This window comes from Lathamus discolor, chromosome 1 (assembly GCF_037157495.1).
Source record: "Lathamus discolor isolate bLatDis1 chromosome 1, bLatDis1.hap1, whole genome shotgun sequence".
Classification (NCBI taxonomy): Eukaryota; Metazoa; Chordata; class Aves; order Psittaciformes; family Psittacidae; genus Lathamus; species Lathamus discolor.
Window position 1 is genome coordinate 134,599,837 of NC_088884.1, and position 17,717 is coordinate 134,617,553.

At 35.7% G+C, this 17,717-nt stretch overlaps 1 protein-coding gene across 1 annotated transcript in view; it reads right to left on the minus strand.

The window, feature by feature from the left end:
* TUSC3 (tumor suppressor candidate 3) overlaps nt 1–17,717 on the minus strand; it is a 120,352-nt gene that overhangs the window by 22,900 nt on the left and 79,735 nt on the right. The gene's annotated exons all lie outside the window — the stretch shown is intronic.

The following is a 17,717-nucleotide window of genomic DNA, read 5'->3' on the forward strand; positions in this document are numbered from 1 at the left end:
TGATGAAATGAAGGACATGTCCTAGCACGGTTTTTATAGAAGTGAAAACTGAACCTTGCCTTAAAAAAATCCATTATACTTTAGTCTTATTTAGATTGAGTGAAGCTTCTTCATACAAAATATTCCATCTTTCTCCAAAAAAGTATAATTGTGTCCATAAAAAATCCCAATTCATAAAATAGCTTGTTTATATGGAATTGTAGTAAATGCAATGCCCAATATTAATACTAAATGTAAACATAACATAGTCTAATAAAAATACTGACAGTGAGCTTATTTTATGCATTTATTATTAAGAACATACAGCATATTATTCAGAAGTTGTTTGTGCTTATTGTTAACTAGCTATGAGAACAAATAAAGGAAGCGAAACTTTGACGGACTGGAAACATGCACAAGAAGAGGAACGTTCTCTCTTTTCCCCTACTACAATTACAAACAAAGAATAGCTTGTCTTACCATTCTATGTGAAATTAAATTGATCCATGTTCTCAAAGTATTATTTATATGTATTGCTCTTAGGCACAGATACAATTCTCACCCCAGTTAAAGAAAAATGCTCACTCCTATCAAGGAAATGAAAAAAGAGAAAGTTTTTGCCCTCCTTACTGATTTAGAGTTTTGTCAGTTTATTTTTTAACTCATATGCTCTGCTGTAATTAATTTTATGCTGAATAATTCTGCCTGAACTCCATCCTTGTCAAGATTCATAATAATTCAGATTTGAAATACTCTAATGCTCCAGCATACAAAAGAATACCTTCATCCACACTGGTTAAATTCCAGTTGATGCACTGTCAAAACATGTAATTCATAAGATATGATAAAAGTTTTCACTCAGTATATGGTTATCTATTGTTTTCAAAATTCAATTATATTATGCTCAAATAACCAATTCAAAGCTACACCAGGCAAGAACTTAATATATCTAAAGATTCTATCTCTCAAAGAAGACATCTTTTTTCTTTAATAAGATAAAGATCACTCATCTCAGAAGAATATTTCACTGCAGTATGACATGACAACAAATCAATCCATATATCCCGATTTTTTTGCAGGGCTCCTTAAAAATATCACTAAAGCTATATATATATACATACACATCTATAAAACAGAGGAAGGAAATAGAAGTATTTTACATTAACAAAAATTGACAAAGTTAAAATGCTTGCACTCTGACTCAGTTGTGACCACAGTCTTGCAAATAGGGACCCTCTATCATTACTTCTAATAACTGCTAAAGATATATACATATATATATATGTACATACACATATATATATATAGATACCTATATATATAGGTACATATATATATCGACACATATATATACATGTAAGCATACATATATACTTGCAGGATTCAACTGTGTCTAAAAAATGGTAAACATCTATTTCTTCTTACTATCATAGCACCTAGTTATAGTCTGAAGCTTACAATGATTACAATATATACTGCCTTTACTAATACAATGTGAACCAAAATAACTGAGCCTTTCATCAGAAAAGTGTTAGTAGGGTCTAGGACCACTATTTAATTATTAAATACCTATATGCGTTTCTACATGATCACTACTACTCTTTCTCTACACACATGCTAAATTATATAAAAATGCACATTGGGAACTAAAGAAATACACACTATGTTGAAGAGAAAACATTATTAGTACTGATTACTGATTGTCATACTGATTGTATTACTGATTGTCCCTGCCCATGGTAGGGGGGTTGGAAGTAGATGATCTTAAGGTCCTTTCCAACCCTAATTATTCTATGATTCTATGATTAATAAAACTGGTTGTCACAAGACAGAATTCTAAGACTATAAATGCCTTCTGCATTAGTAAAACATTCAGATGAGAGATATCATTTTTATTGATATGCTTTCTACTTTGTTAAAGTATATTATTTTTCTCTTTCTGGTAGCAATTTAATTTCACCAGACCACCACTAAAGGAACAGAATCCAAGTATGTCTATACATGCATATGCATGCAAAGACTATACAGAGAAATCATTCCTTTATTCAAAATACTTTACTGACATGAAATTGTTTAGCTTTCCTCCTAAATAGGTAGGAAGAGTCTTAGCCTCCACAAAGAGTAAATTTTATGCTCCTGCTTCTGATGACAGAAAATCTGTCACACACTGGGGAGGAATTGCACTTTAGCTGCTAGTCTTCACTACTCAGCATAGTAACTTTTAAAATATTGCTTATGTTTGTGTGACTTATAGTTTCACTTGGAAACATCAAATAACTACATGAATTTTGTTAATTAAACAGAACAGTTTCACAGCCTTGGGTGACATGGTCTAGACTGAGGCATCCCTGCCCATGGCAGGAGGGTTGGAACCAGATGATCTTAAGGTCTTTTTCAACCATAACCATTCTATGATTCTATAAGTACCTAGCTGTCAAACACATACACTAATGATGCTTTTAAAAATGCCAACAAATACGCTCTCAATTCTAAACATTTCAAGCAAATTTCACACTTGGAAAATTGACTGAAAAACTGATTGAAAAATCCTCCTTCAAACTGAGGGTTTTGCAACAGATAAACCCAGTCTGCAGTGCTTGTACATGTAGACTGCTTCAAATTCAAACTTGAAACACCACAAAGACTAAAAGCTGTAAAAATTGCTCAGAGTGTTAATGGATTGTTTTAAAATCATATTCTGACTAAAAAACTTTAGTCTTGCCTACCTGACAAGGTGAGTTTTTTATATGTTACAGAAGCAGTATGGTGCAATCTAATGTAATTTAATGTAATGTAAGATCTAATGTACTAGCAGGGTTGGTACCACAATGACAGAACAAAGATACAGTTATTGGAAAGACATTCTCAACCACAAATCTCTGCCTGCCTTTTGGTTAAATTTCCAAAATAATTAGTTTTATTGCATGATGTAAAATGTGCTTATTTGTCTAAGAATTTTTTCATTTGAGGCTTTTCAAGAAGCTGTTTGAGAAGCTTTCAAGTTACAAAACTCATCACAAGACCAGTCAGTCTCTCAAAAGATTAAGTCCTTAAGAAGAGAAATTAATGAAAACAAAGCTATTCTCATTATTACTACTAAATAGGTAATAGATAAAGAGTCTTAGCTCCCACTTGATACTCAGTATAAAGAAAAAAACATTGACTAGATACAGGTTTTGCAAATGCTGAAACTTGAACCAACAGAACCCAAGCAAATTGAAACTTGAAAAATACAAAACCTGCCTGAACACCTGAATCACAGATTGCAATTTGAAAACTTGCTAATGAATATAAAGTTCTGGCTAAATGTCCCATAGGGATTAATGTTGTAACTGTATTGCTTCTAAGTGTGAGTTGATAAAGGCATAGCCTTGCTTGTAAGGAAGTGGATAGTCTCTGATCTAGTTCTGGAAACATTACATTAAAAAGCTAGTAAGAGACAATTGTTACCTTCTGCTCTGTCCCTAGAGAGAGGAAAGGAATGGATAAATACAAAGGGAATAGACACCTTAAATACGCAAGAAAACCCTCCCGAGAAAAAACATTTTTTACTTGAGAAGGCAAGAGATCTTGGGTTAACTAAGAGTGCACTAGCTGAATGTCAGTTAGTTAAAATGTTAAATAAGGCAGATGTTTACCGTCCAAATTACCTTTTTTTAAACGAAAACAAAACAGAAAAACCTACTAACTTCTTTGTTCTATTACAAATGTCCTTAGATAGATCATTCTTTAAAATTACCTAGAATTATATATAAATGTGTGTGATCAATAGACTCCTTAAATTGCTTCCCCAAGACATTGCTCTCCAAATACTCAAAGCAGCAGCATGGTGCATGTCCTCTATAGCTATGAATCAGAATGATGGTAGTGGAGTACAGAAAAAGAAAGACCACTCCAGTGATGAAGGATACGCAAAAGATTTTGCATTTGATAATATAATGTGAACCACCTGAATTTATGACAGTACCTCACCCCTTTTCTAACAAGGAAGGAATTACAGGATGTGGTTTATCCACAATGAACTTTCAGGCTTACATTCTAAACAACAGACAAAAAGACAAAAATCTAAGTAGAAGTTTTCAGAAGACAGTATACCAGTACTTCATATAACAGTTACGGCAAACACCTTTTCTTGAAGAGAGAATGGTGACAACTATGGCATTTGTCCTTGCAATTTTCCTTACAGGCATATGATAACACTGTGATGTCACCTGAAGAATAGATTGTAGATGTAAGGATACATACTTACGCAAATGTACCCCCACACACCGATTTTGTAAACTGCAATGGCCACTGATTCATCAAATTTTGAAATTCATAGCCATCTGTAGCTCATTCTTACCTAAACCAAAATATATTTCAAGACAATATTTTTAAGGATTTTTTTTTTTAAGGAATTTTGACAAATTAGCTATTCAACAGTTCTCAAACAGTTTTCTCCATATTTTTTTTTATGGTTCCACACCATCTTTTAATTACAATTAGATCTGTATAGCCAAAAGAAAGAGTTTGGTCCTTGTGAGGTTTCTTTGTTTTCATACTACTTCCTTTTTTCTGCAAGAAGGCTGCTGAATGACCTACGAGGAATTTTATTTGAAGCTACAAACTATTAAGACACAGCAAAGTAAGTTTTCTGGTTTTGCCATTTTTTCTGCTTTTTGAAATGGAATCCATTTAATATTTGGAAGCTATGTGAAGTCCATCTGGCTGCAAATGCTCTAGGAAAATGTTTTAAATAAATTCATGAATAAACTCAGTATTTCTCTCATTTTAGACGCACAAGAGGCAGGGCCACGTAAGATGCAAAGTCCGTCAGAAGAGATGCAAACACAGTTTAGGCAGAAGAGCTGGACAGCTACACAGTGGGTACAACAGGAAATACCACCCTGGTAGGAGTAATAGAGGAATGAAAGCATGAGCGACTGACACTTTGCACAATGGGTCCTTTTCCAACTTTAATTCTCTTACCTCAAGTCTGATTCCACAGAAGCAATTAGAATTGCTAACAAAAATAATCATGTCCCCAAATCAGAGCATTTTCTTTGGCAGTGACAAACAGTTGTTCAATGCATGCACATTTTTACAAAACTGTGTTAAATATTTATCTACTATTCATAAACTCGTTAAATATTCAGTGTTACTGAACTGCAGATGGTAAATACATATAATCCCTCACTAGGACAGTCAAGGATAACAATCATGTCATACACTTTCAAATTTCCCTAAATACAGCATATGCTTTTGATTTCCCTTCAAAATTGATAGTTGTCACGATTCAGTAAAATACTTAAGTGTAATCCGTGCTCTTTCCTGTTAATGTAATGTAAATAAACCAAAAACAAAGTAGGTGGAAATAAGGCCTCTGTGAGTTGTATGTTAATTCTTAAGTCAACACAATTAAATTGTGAAGTACCCAACATCAAAACTGAATCATGATTTCTAAATGATACCTAAACCAAACACCATAATTCTTATTTTCTATGAGTATGTACCTGAAGGATACGAGGGTGAAGGGAGCTGATTAAACTAAGTTGGGTTTAGTAACAGCATATAATACAAAGCTACTTCATGAAGTATTATTACCATTTTGGATAAATGATAAATAACTTGCTCTCAGTTTACAACACATGATACAAATTAATAAAAAAGTATACTGGAAATGAATCAAAATAAAAAGATAATAATTATCCTTCTTAATGATAAACTGAATTTAGACTACATGTTGAAGAAACCTTTAGATTAGAGACAACGGGATAATTTCAAGCTAATAGGAAAGAGGTGAAGCAACACACTAGTTGTATGCCCCAAAGAGAGTGAATTATGAATTACATACCAATAGGATAAATACTATTAATTTATCTTCCTTTACTACATTAACATTCATGGTGAAATTCATCAGAGAGGAACATTACGGAAGGTCATGGATTACTTCATTACGATTAAGCCTACAGAATGGCCTTTTTCAATTAAAGTCCATCAATCTTGCCAAGAACATACATTAGCTATAAGACGTTCTTTTCTCTTAATTTAGAAAGGGAAGAGTGAGCCCCATGACATTCTTTATCACATCAGAGTTTTAGGTGTTTTCCAAGACGAGGATTAGCATGATTTTCAGCAGTATTTAAACGTTTAAAAAGCAAAACTTCTAAAACATTCTCTCATGCCATTTATTATGTCTTATCATTAAATAGTATGAATGAAGAAAAAGGTTAAACATTTTACAGAGAACAAATAATTCATTCAGTAAAGCAAACCCTTCGAGACCAAACATCAAGGTATACTAATTTAATGTTTTGTGTTTTCATAATCATAACCATATTTCCCCAGAGAGGTTTTTTTCCATGTAACACTTCAAAAGCAGCACCCTGCTTAGCAAGACTCAGAATAAAATCATATGCAGCTCAGACCCTTTTATTGCACTTACCTGTTTAGATATTATGTTTTCTAAACCCAGCACAGTTTCACATAGCTTCACTTGAAGCATGCTCTCCAAATATGCTTATTTTATCTCTGCATAGTAGTATCTGTTCAGTTCATACAGGCAGAACAGAGTTTTAACTTGCTTAAGAACCCAACAGGGGACCTGAGATGAAGTTATTAGCCTAGGCAGGTCTGTGAAAGTCTGAAAACAGAAACCTAATGTAATTTCCTGTTTTCTTTCCATCACAGAAGATACTATTATCTGCTAGGGATAGTACAAGTACAGTGACCTATTTTCCCTGTAGCAGCCAGCCCTCGAAAGTCCTTATAGTGACCACTGATATGAGAAACAATGAGACGATGCTATTTATGGCCTACGTTGTTCACATCTGTGAGAATGGTGACGAGCTTAGAACATGTTAGCACACGATTTGCCAAAATAAACCTTTTTTATTTAGACTGAGGGATATAATTCAAGTATGAGTTTACAATTTTAAAGAACCTAAACAAAACAAAAATTGGGTAAATAAATATATGAAGCAACATCCAAAACCTCAAAAAAAAAACCCCAAAATCTTGACTGTAATTCACTTACTAAACAGTTCAGAAACCTCTGACCAGTGAAGTTCCCAATGACTCGAAAAAGGGAACTATAACCTCTATTTTCAAGAAGGGGGAAAATGGAAAATCCAGGGAACTACAGACCAGTCAGTCTCACCTCTGTGCCTGGCAGGATCATGGAGCAGATTCTCTTGGAAACCATGCTAAGGCATATGAAAAACAATAAGGTGATTGGTGACAGTCAACATGCCTTCACTAAGGGCAAATCATGCTTGACCAATTTGGTGGCTTTCTGTGATGGGGCTACAGAACTGATGGGTAGGGGCAGAGCAGTTGACGTCATCTACCTGCATGCCATCAAGAGGGACCCTGACACGCTTGTGAGGTGAGCCAATGACAACCTCATGAAGTCCAACCAAGTCAAGTGCAAGGTCCTACACCTGGGTCAGGGCAATCCCAGGTACAGCTACAGGTTGGGTGAAGAAGTGATTTAGAGCAGCCCTGTGGAGAAGAACTTGGGGGTGCTGGTTGATGAGAAAATGAACATGAGACAGCAGCGCAGAAAGCCAACTGTATCCTGGGCTGCATCAAAAGAATTGTGACCAGCAGGTCGAAAGAGGTGATCCTGCCCCTCTACTCTGCTCTCATGAGATTGCAGACCTGTGTGCAGTTCTGGTGTCCACAACAGAAGGACATGGGGCTGTTGGAACAGGGCCAGAGTAGGGCCACGAGGATGACAAGGGGGCCAAAGCACCTCCCACACAAAGACAGGCTGAGAAAGTTGGGGCTGTTCAGCCTGGAGAAGAGAAGGCTGTGTGGAGACCTCATAGCAGCCTTCCAGTATCTGAAGGGGGCCTATAGGGATGTTGGGGAGGGACTCTTCATTAAGGATTGTAGTGATAGGACAAGGAGGAATGGGTTTAAACTTAAGGCAGGTGAGATTCAAGTTAGATATAAAGAAGAAATTCTTTACTGTGAGGGTTGTGAGGCAGTGGAACAGGTTGTCCAAAGAAGTGGTAAATAACTCTATCCCTGGCAGTGCTTAAGATGATGTTGGACAGAGCCTTGGGCAACATGGGTTAGTGTGAGGTGTCCCTGCCCATGGCAGGGGGGTTGGAACTAGGTGATCTTTAAGGTCCTTTCTAACTCTAACCATTCTCTAATTCTAGGACTACTCTAATCACATATTAACACCCAACTATTAGGATAATGTCCAAGTGTTTAATAGGGCAATTTTTTTACTGTAGATACCCAGCTATAAAAAGGCACATCCACAAATGATGCTTAACTTCTTCAAAATTTAATGTAGTATTAAATACAAAATAAATCTAAACTCACTGCTAAAAGAAATCCTGAATTAGTGAACTTATGCTTGTAGCAAAAGGATGACCATATATATGACTATAATGAGAAATGTGCAACCCATTATTTGAGTGTTTTCTTTTTTCAGGGATCTTCATTTTATTTAACAATGAAACATGAGTATTTTCATTTAATACTAAACCGCTCAGAATAAACACCTTTTTTTAGACAGTTATTACCTCTATGAACACCTCCAACTCAAATATACGCCAACAGAATGCCACTCTGGTGAAAACTTCATTTATTACATTCCTAGCAAGCAATCTGTCTAAGCAATGTCTCTACCTGAAATCCATGTAGCTACAGGCAAATAAGACCAGGACCAAGAAGACAGCTAAGATGCAGACAGGAAACAGTGAGGAACAGACAGAATTAGTAGAGCTGGTTAACTATTCATTTTTAGTGGTTTTTCTCAACTTACACTCAACTACTTCACTCTAAGTGGTAGCAGGATAATCTAGAAAATCAGCACTGGACCCCATGTATTTACACCTGCTTCCGCATCCTTGGTGTAACAGTTAGTGCAGGTGTTCAGAATCCCACTTACTAAACAAGACCATAAAAGGCACATCCTGTGTTCAGCAGCAGCAGTCATTTTTTCTCCTTCTTAGTAGCTGCTGCAGTGCTGTGGTTTTGACTTTTAGCCTGGGAACAGCACTGATAACACCGATGTTTTTAGTTGCTGCTTAGCAATGTTTAGTCTGACCAAGGACTTTCTGAGTCTCACGCTCTGCCAGGGAGGAGGGGAAGCCGAGAGGAAGCAGAGACAGGACACCTGACCCAAACTAGCCGAAGACGTATTCCATATCACAGCACATCGGTCAGCGGGTGGTGAGCGGTTGCATTCTCTTCCCTTGTTATTTCCCTTATCATTATTATTATTGGTGGTAGCAGCAGTGGTTTGTGTTATACCTTAGTTACTGGACTGTTCTTATCTCAACCCGTGGGAGTTACATTCTTCTGATTCTCCTCCCCATCCCTCCAGGAGTGGGGGGAGATGGGGAGGCGGGGGAGTGAGAGAGAGACTGCATGGTTCTGATTTAAGGCTGGGTTTAAATCACAACAACGTATCAGCCACTTCTGATAGGAGAGTTAATAGCTATGGATTAGAAAGCTATTTAAGAAATATTTAATGTTGTTTTCTTTTAATGATATAATACAGATACACACAATCTCACACAGACTCCTTAATTCACTCATCTATTAATTCAGTGAATGAGTTACATTTTCCATGACTGAGCTCACTGCTGTGCTCACCATTGCCCCAAACCAAAACAGAGTACAGAGACAGCAACCAGTTTTCACAGGACTGGCTGGCTGAAATAGGCTGTGCTGGCTGCCTTCCACAAAGTTCATCTGGCACCGAGGACAGAATCTGATCTGCGTTCCCAGCCTGAGAGCAAAAGCGGAGAAATGCTGCCTACTTTTGCAGACTAGCTGGCTGGAAAGGGTAGTTGGTATAATTTAAAATAGCATACATATCTTAGTTTATGCTGATGCTTTGGTTGTCCCTACACAGCTTTTACAGATCTACTGCATTATTTAGGGTGTCTAGAAGTGCTATCAAATTAGTTAGCAGAGGTGATCTCACAAATCCAGAAACTGTGAACACTGTTCAGGTATGCAGATACCACTGATAAGAATTTATTCTGAGGGACTTTTCCCGCATTTATAAATTACTAAATAATAAAAAGACAAATGATACAACAATCCTTCAATGAATCATTACTTTGTGGGTTTCAGAAAAAGCAAATCAAAACAACAAATGCAAAACAGAACTTAACCTCTCATTAGGAAGAAAACATTGCACACCTTATAGTACTTAATTTCCAAGTTACCTTATAGATTGGCATGCCATAAATGTCTTCTCCCTGAATGAGCATTACAACACACACTACCCACATAAGAGACTTAAACAGAAGTATAGGTAAAAATTCCAGAATCTCTGTAACATGACACAGCTTATGTCTTACAGCTTATGCCTGGTTACATGACAGAGGCTAGCCTAGCTGCCTAGGGAAACAGAATTTATGCAGTTGTGATGCTTTGCATAACAACGCAACCACATTTTAATCAACTTAAGAAAGATGGCAAAAAAAAAAAAAATCTCAGAGAAAACTGACATTCCCATGCATTTCATTACAGCTGGACAACCAAGCCAGTGACTCTGATGAAAGAAAAGCCGCAACTGAAGTTCAACTGTTAATAGCCGTTCTTGGAGTACAGACTTCTTGTTTAACATAGGGAAGCCAAACTACGATACTTCGAATTAGGAAACAAAAGAAATTGAGATGCTTTTCATGAACAGCATTCCCCTAAAGAAGCATAAACATGTTGTTAATAAGAACTATTTTCTGAACTCTTAAAATACTCCTCTACTTTTTGCTCTTATTCTGCTTCTAAGCACAATATGGGATATAGCTCACTCGTCATTTAGCTTCTCTGTTGCTTGTTTGTTTTTCTTAAAAACCGCAAGACCAGACCATGGCTAAGTAACTTTACTTTTCCCATTACTAAGTTCAGGGTGGGGACTCTTTTTTCTGCACTCCATCTCCTGAATCCTTTTGCCCATGACAGTGTGGAAGTGTGATAATCTTCACAACACTGGTATGCTGAAAAAGACACAGTCATGGTGTAACACAGGAAAGACAGCTACTGCCCCTAAGTTTCCTTACAGAGATAGAAGAGCTGAAAATGGCCATTCAGCTGAGCTCATTTTTTTTTGTTTAAATTATGGTTTAGAATCTGACACTAGTGAAGTTTTATATTATTCTCAATATCCAGAAAATATCTGTATCTTGAAGTTTCCATTTTCCTGGGTCTCTGGTAATATTTTCTTTTAACAAAGAAATTACAGCCATTTTCAATATAGCCTTCATCATAACCACCTATTGCTCTGGGTAATATTTATGAACTCAAAGATGTTTTCCATTTCTTAGTCAGGACCTGTAATATTTCCCTCTTGAAATTTCAAAGCATTCTTTCAATTGATTCCAAGCTGTGAGGCAAAAAAGGTAGTCTGACCTGAATGTCAAAGCATTGCAAGCTCAAGTGAGGAAAGAGAGGCTTAACTATGACACTGATTCCAAAACAGACTGCTGAATCTAAACAGCCATGAAAAACATAAACAAAAAAAATTTACTTTGTAGCAGAAGCAAGAGGAGGTGTCATCCCAAATTACCCCAAAGCCACAATTCAATTAACAACAACAGGGGAATGTGACAATAGCCCTGTGTTTGATATAGTTACCTATGCCAAGCAAATTGGATAGTGACTCTAATTACAGTACACAGTTCAGAAATATGTATTAAGGTATTTCAGCTACAGGTTTTGTATTGACCACTGACTACAAGCTCCAGAGTAAGTCAAGTCATCTTTTTGGATTTGCAATAGCAGAGAAACTTGTCAAGTATAGGGGAAATATCTGTATATTTGGAATGCTGCTTTTTAAATGCAATTGACTACGAAGGTAAGATATACCAGGCAGGCCTGACCAGCATGCAAAATCAAGTGTGAAAAATTAGTCTATATGATTGAGTAACTAGATACATGCCACAGAGGAAAACCATGCTAGTCTTCCTTGCCAAAATGTTTTTCTATTAGGACCATCTGAAGCACAGTCTGTACATCAATTTATAAACCTTAAGAGTTATTTTAAAAAGAGGTATCTGAGTGAACACAGTATGAAGTAACAGATTCATAAATTTAGAAATTTACTTCTCAAGTACAAAAGTGGGTCTCTGCTCTCCTTTCAAATTACACTTCTTAGTAAACACTGGGTTATTCTTGAGGGGAATATTGGCAGCTGACAAAACATGAACACAAGAGAATGAAGCTACAGCTGCCATTAACGGGCAACAGTTATATTTGTAATAATGTATTTGTTTTCAGATATTTGCATTTATTTTTTAATAATAAAAAAGAAAATTATATTTGTGCAAAATATGTAACTCTTTCAAATACTCTGAAGTTTTATCATCAGTTTTATAACACATTTTTACTTCATTTCATGTAGAAGTCACAGATATATATATATGCATGTCCAGGGTTTTTATATCCTTTGGGATTTTGTCATTATGTGACACAGTGACCCATAATAAAATCTGAAAAATTAATAATCTTTATTAAAAACAGTTTTACGTACCAAACTATGCAAGTACATAAAGTATCAACATTTAAGTCAGTAAAAAGGGAGTGTATTATCACTACAGCAAGAGTTTTATTATTCTGTTTAAATTTAGGTGTAACTTACCACCTCATGTTGTTATAATAAGATACCATTTCAATGATCTAAAGCTCTAAAATACTGACATTTCAAGTTCCTCACATACTATTGCTCCACAGTATCACATATTAACATTACTCACGGGACTGAGAATATCTCATCAAATTTTTATAAAATCAAAATTCAGGCTGCCATACATTATTTAAGGGAAAATTAGTTAAGATTCTTTAACTCTTTTTCCAAATTCCTGTTTTCCTCTACAAGTTAACTTAGTAACTTCTACTATGATGGAAACTCAAATCTACACCAGAATTTTCTCAATGGAAAGAGGTATATGCTTGTTATCTTCTTTCCAGATCTTTGTTTCCATTAATGAACACTTAAGATTACAAAGAAGTAGTCTTTTGGGAAAAGGGACTATAGAAAGGCACAAGCCAAAAAGACAGAACAAAAATTCAAAACAGAACTGAATGCACAGAAAAAAAGAGTGAACCCCAAATTCTTACTAGGCTTTGCTGTACTGTTTTTAATCTTTGTAACTGTATTATAGAATAAATCTGTATTTTTTAGAATTGTACAGCTGAGTTATTAAAAAAAAGGTTTTGTATTGCCCAAAGGATTTTTTTACATGGTTTAGTAGGTCTAGTTAGCACATTGGAAGAAATACTGCTGACATGACATAGAAACAGAGCAAAATGGAGCCATTAGCAGGACAAACTCAGAACAAAGGAATCACTCCAAGTTTAGAATATAAAATTTGAGTAGGCACACCTGACAAATAGAAATTTATTTCCCAATAACAAATGCTTCGAATCCATGATTTATGAAGGCATCTATGGAAGTCACTTATTTAAATTCATTGTTTAATGCACTGGCAGATGCTTCCTAATCATTAGAACGTAAAAGTGAGAACATTTTTTTCAAAGGATGTACTATGCCATTAAACATCTTGTACTTCAGCAACTATCAAATTTGTGATGATGTATTTTATAAAGTTCTGTTTAGACGGCAGGCATTAATTTAATATACCATAAAAGCCAGTAGCTAAACATTTAATGTTATGACACAAAACCTCAGACCTATTTGCTGTGCTACCCTTAGCAAGTATTCCAGCCTGCAATGAATACAAATCAAATACTGCTGTCAGCAAGACAAGCTGCATTGCAAGTTCCTTCCATCAGCTGTCTCAAAAAAACCCACCCAAATAGTGAAAACTCAAACATTTCAGGACTGCAAAAAGCAGCACAAATCTTACAGACACTGAGAATGATAATTTCATTTGAGCTTATATAAAAATATTTAACATGCTAACTTTACTAAAGTCATAAAAATTAATACCTAGAAGAAGACAAATCAATAGAACATTGAATGCCTTTGTATTTGGGACAAGAAAACCCGGGAATTATTTGAGGCCAAATGAAAAATTCTCTTAAATTTAATAAGCCCTTGTCCATGTGAGTATTTGGTACTTGTGCTACAGTACGCAAGGAAGTTAAAAGACTATTACAAGTACTGAATTGTGAAATTGCAGTACATTTCCAACTCAGAAAGGAGAGAATATGCTTAGTCATATTCTACAAATATGAGAAGTCAGGGTTGTTCACAGCTCAGTTATTGTGCCTAAACTAGTAAAATAACAAAGCTGTACTTTCATGACACATTTACTATTCTGATTTTAAACTACCAGCAAACAATCAAAAAAGCCCAACCCCAAACAACCTCATACACAATAAACAGGCTACTGTGGACAAATAAGCTTTGGGGGCAAAGGCAAAGGCCAAGGCCATATAATGGATTTCATTAACAAAGTGGATTAAAATAGAAAGTAGATACTTGAAAGAGTAGATACAGTATCTCATGATAAATTACTCTCCTTTCTCTGCAGTAAGTAAAAGAAGAAATAACTCTCCATTAGCAATTCATGGCTTTGCAGAAGCAAGGGCAGTCTGCAAATAAGATTAAGTTGGGCAGAGTTGTTGAAAAGCAAAAAACTCAGATGGTTCACTTTTTAGAACAGCATAGTCATTTCCCTGAAAAAGTCACCATACTGATGTCAACAACAATTTTTATGTAACAGCATTCATACGTTCAATATGAAAACACTACTATGATGCCTGAAAGAGGTACATAAGAACAAGCTAAGAAGATAAGGGAAAGAGAAAGCTCAGCATCCTTTCAGACAAGGTCGTGATGAACAGGCAAAAACGTTAAACAAGCAAAAGAAAAATCCAGAATTTAAATTGCTCATAAGAATTCCTGAAAAGCTGATATACCATGAAGAAGATAGCAGCAAAGTGATTATTTGCAGTGAGATGTTTAACATTGTGAGGGCTCTCATGGTTAAATTGCAAATGTGAGCATGGGGGTGGGGAATTAGAACTCAAGTAACACTGTAAGAAACCATACAAAAAAGAATCAGAACATGTGATACTGATTAAGCAGACTAAAGAATATCACAGGTAAATATAAACTTAAATTAAATACAAAATAGAGCACATACTGTTCTTCCAATTAATGTAAGAACGGAAGAGTTCCAGGTCTGAAAAAAGTCTCCATGGATGTCCTCAGGCTGAATGTCAGTGAAGAGATGTTTTCAGTCTATGCAGCCTAGATATCTGGAGAAAACCGACATGCCTCCCAAGACCAGCAGGAAGTAAAAAGAATTTACAAAGTACAGAATATTCTTTTGGTGCTTTATACTTAGTGCTTTATATTGAAGGTAGTTCTGAAAAGAATTAGCCGAACAATAAAACCAGAAGTATTAACTGACCAGTAAGAGTATTAATATTAAAATAAAGGGGGAAAAAAGAAGGGTCGAAAGAGACAAAGTTTTCACCACATGCCTACCTTTTTAGTTTACATGGTATGAAGCACTAGTTACAAATGTCATGGTGACTTTCACCTAAGCAGATTTCCAGTCCCCAGATATTCATAGAAGAACATAAAGGTTTCTTCTCCACACCTGGAATAATTTGGGTGAAATGCTGATTCAAAAGAAGTCAATAAGCATTTTGCTATTGATTTCAACAGAGCCAATATTTCATTCTGATGGTTTATTGCTGATAGAATTTCAGAACATCAATATTTAGAAAGATATGTAGTGTACAATAAAGCAAATAATTGCACAGAACTATAAACTAAAACCATTTACTCTGTACTAAAGAATTTCGATCTACTGTATTTATTTCTGCATAACATTTAGCTGCAGAAAACTAACCCGACTGCTACATAAAAAAGCCAGCTTTCAATACAGAAGAAAAGGTTTTGCAAATAACCTCAGGCAAAAGATTCAGCAGGTAAACTGTCATCCACATTTCTGGAGGTTAGAAATGCCTCTCTCCCAAGTTCCTTCTCAAATGACCTGGAGAGTGAATTATGCAGTGAACCAAAATATGGCTAACACAGAGTGCTTGAATGAGAAAAAACATCTCGGGGACACTTCATGACATCCAAATCCAGTCCAGCATCCCGTATGTAGCATTACATCTTTCCTCCCCCCTCCCTTCATGAGGCAACTACTCCTTGCTTATTCCAAAAGGCAACTAATAGATGAAGCACTGATTTATACTGCTATGTCTATCAACAAGGAACTGTGATGGCTAGAAGCTACTGTACGTAATGTACGTACATGCTCACTTCTCAAAAATTATGAAGGAAAGAAGATTTGATCACACATCATGACAAGAACAGTCACAGTACTACCTCTACTGTCTCTCAACTTCTGCTAGTAGGAGGCAATTTGAATTCTCTCAATTCAATCTAAGCATCTTTCACATGTCCTAAAACTCCTTCAAGTAATAGGGAATGCAGCATCTGACTTGATAAAGTACTCCAAAACATAAGTTACTTTCAATATTAGGAAGTGCATTTTAACTGCTTTGCCTAAGAAGTTTAAGAGCCCCCTACTAGTGAACATCTCTTCTGTTTTAAGTATCCGTCTCCAGTGATCCATATTCCCTCAAAAACTAATCTGAACAGCTGGCATGCATTACAACTGCATGTATTATTAGGACTATGTATTTCTCCCTACTAGTCCACATCTCATTTTCCCTTTCTTTTTACATCTGGCTAACTCCAAAGGATGCAAACTAGTATATGCACCACGTGAATGATGAGGGAATTCCGGTGTGACAAAAAGACAGCTCTAGCATGACTACACAGAAGATTCTTCAATCTTACAGTGTACGAGTCCACTAGTTTCTTTTTAATGACCAACTGCAGAAAATCTTTATTCTTGTGACAATACTTCCAGTATTTTCACATCTCTTGGAGTACACACACTTAAGACATTTTCAGTCAAATTTTATTCTATTATTTTATTAAATGCTGCAACGGAAAAATAACTTTGCACCTGAGAGTCTTTTCACGTACTCAAAGATAGATGCTATTAATGACATTAAAGTTTAATATTTGAGGTTATGATCTTATTGAGGTTATTATTGAGGTTATGATCCCTTTAAATCTCTCCCTGAGACACTGCCTCACAAGGCACATTCCAGGTTTTTAGGCAGATTACCTTGCAACTACCACCTTGAAAGGGTTTTAATAGCTACAAATTTGTCCAGTAGTTTTTTGAAAGCTGTAAACTTTTAGTATGTGCAATAACCTGCAGCAAAGAGTTCCATAGCTAACATGTAGAAGCATTTTATTTGAAAATGTCATCTTCAGATTTAATTTGAATTAGAAATTATTCCCTTCATGCTTCTCTCCATGTCAGTCATTATTTAACGCACCTCATTCAATCAGCCTGTTACCATTCCTTCTACAGAAGCACTCTATACTTTAGTTCACTTTGCGTCATTTCCTGAGCTTTTTTGAGATTGTATTTAAGCTGAGCATAAAACACAGAATTTATAGCATTTAATGTGGTTTCCTCTCCTAATAATTCTAAATGTTGTTTTGCCTTTTCCCCACTGAGTATTTAGAGGTTACTTTGATTATGCTATTCTAAAAAAAAACCCCAAAAAACCCCACCCCAAAACCAATAAAACCCAAACAAAGAACCCTCAGTCCTGAATAGAAATAGCCTGCTAACAGCCAATCATTTTAGAGATGTTTTAGTTTTATAGGGAAATACACAACCTGCTTTTTTATTTACATCACTTTATAGTTACTTCCAACAGAGCAATAAAATGGCAGATAACATTCTGGCACAGCTTTTCTGCACAGA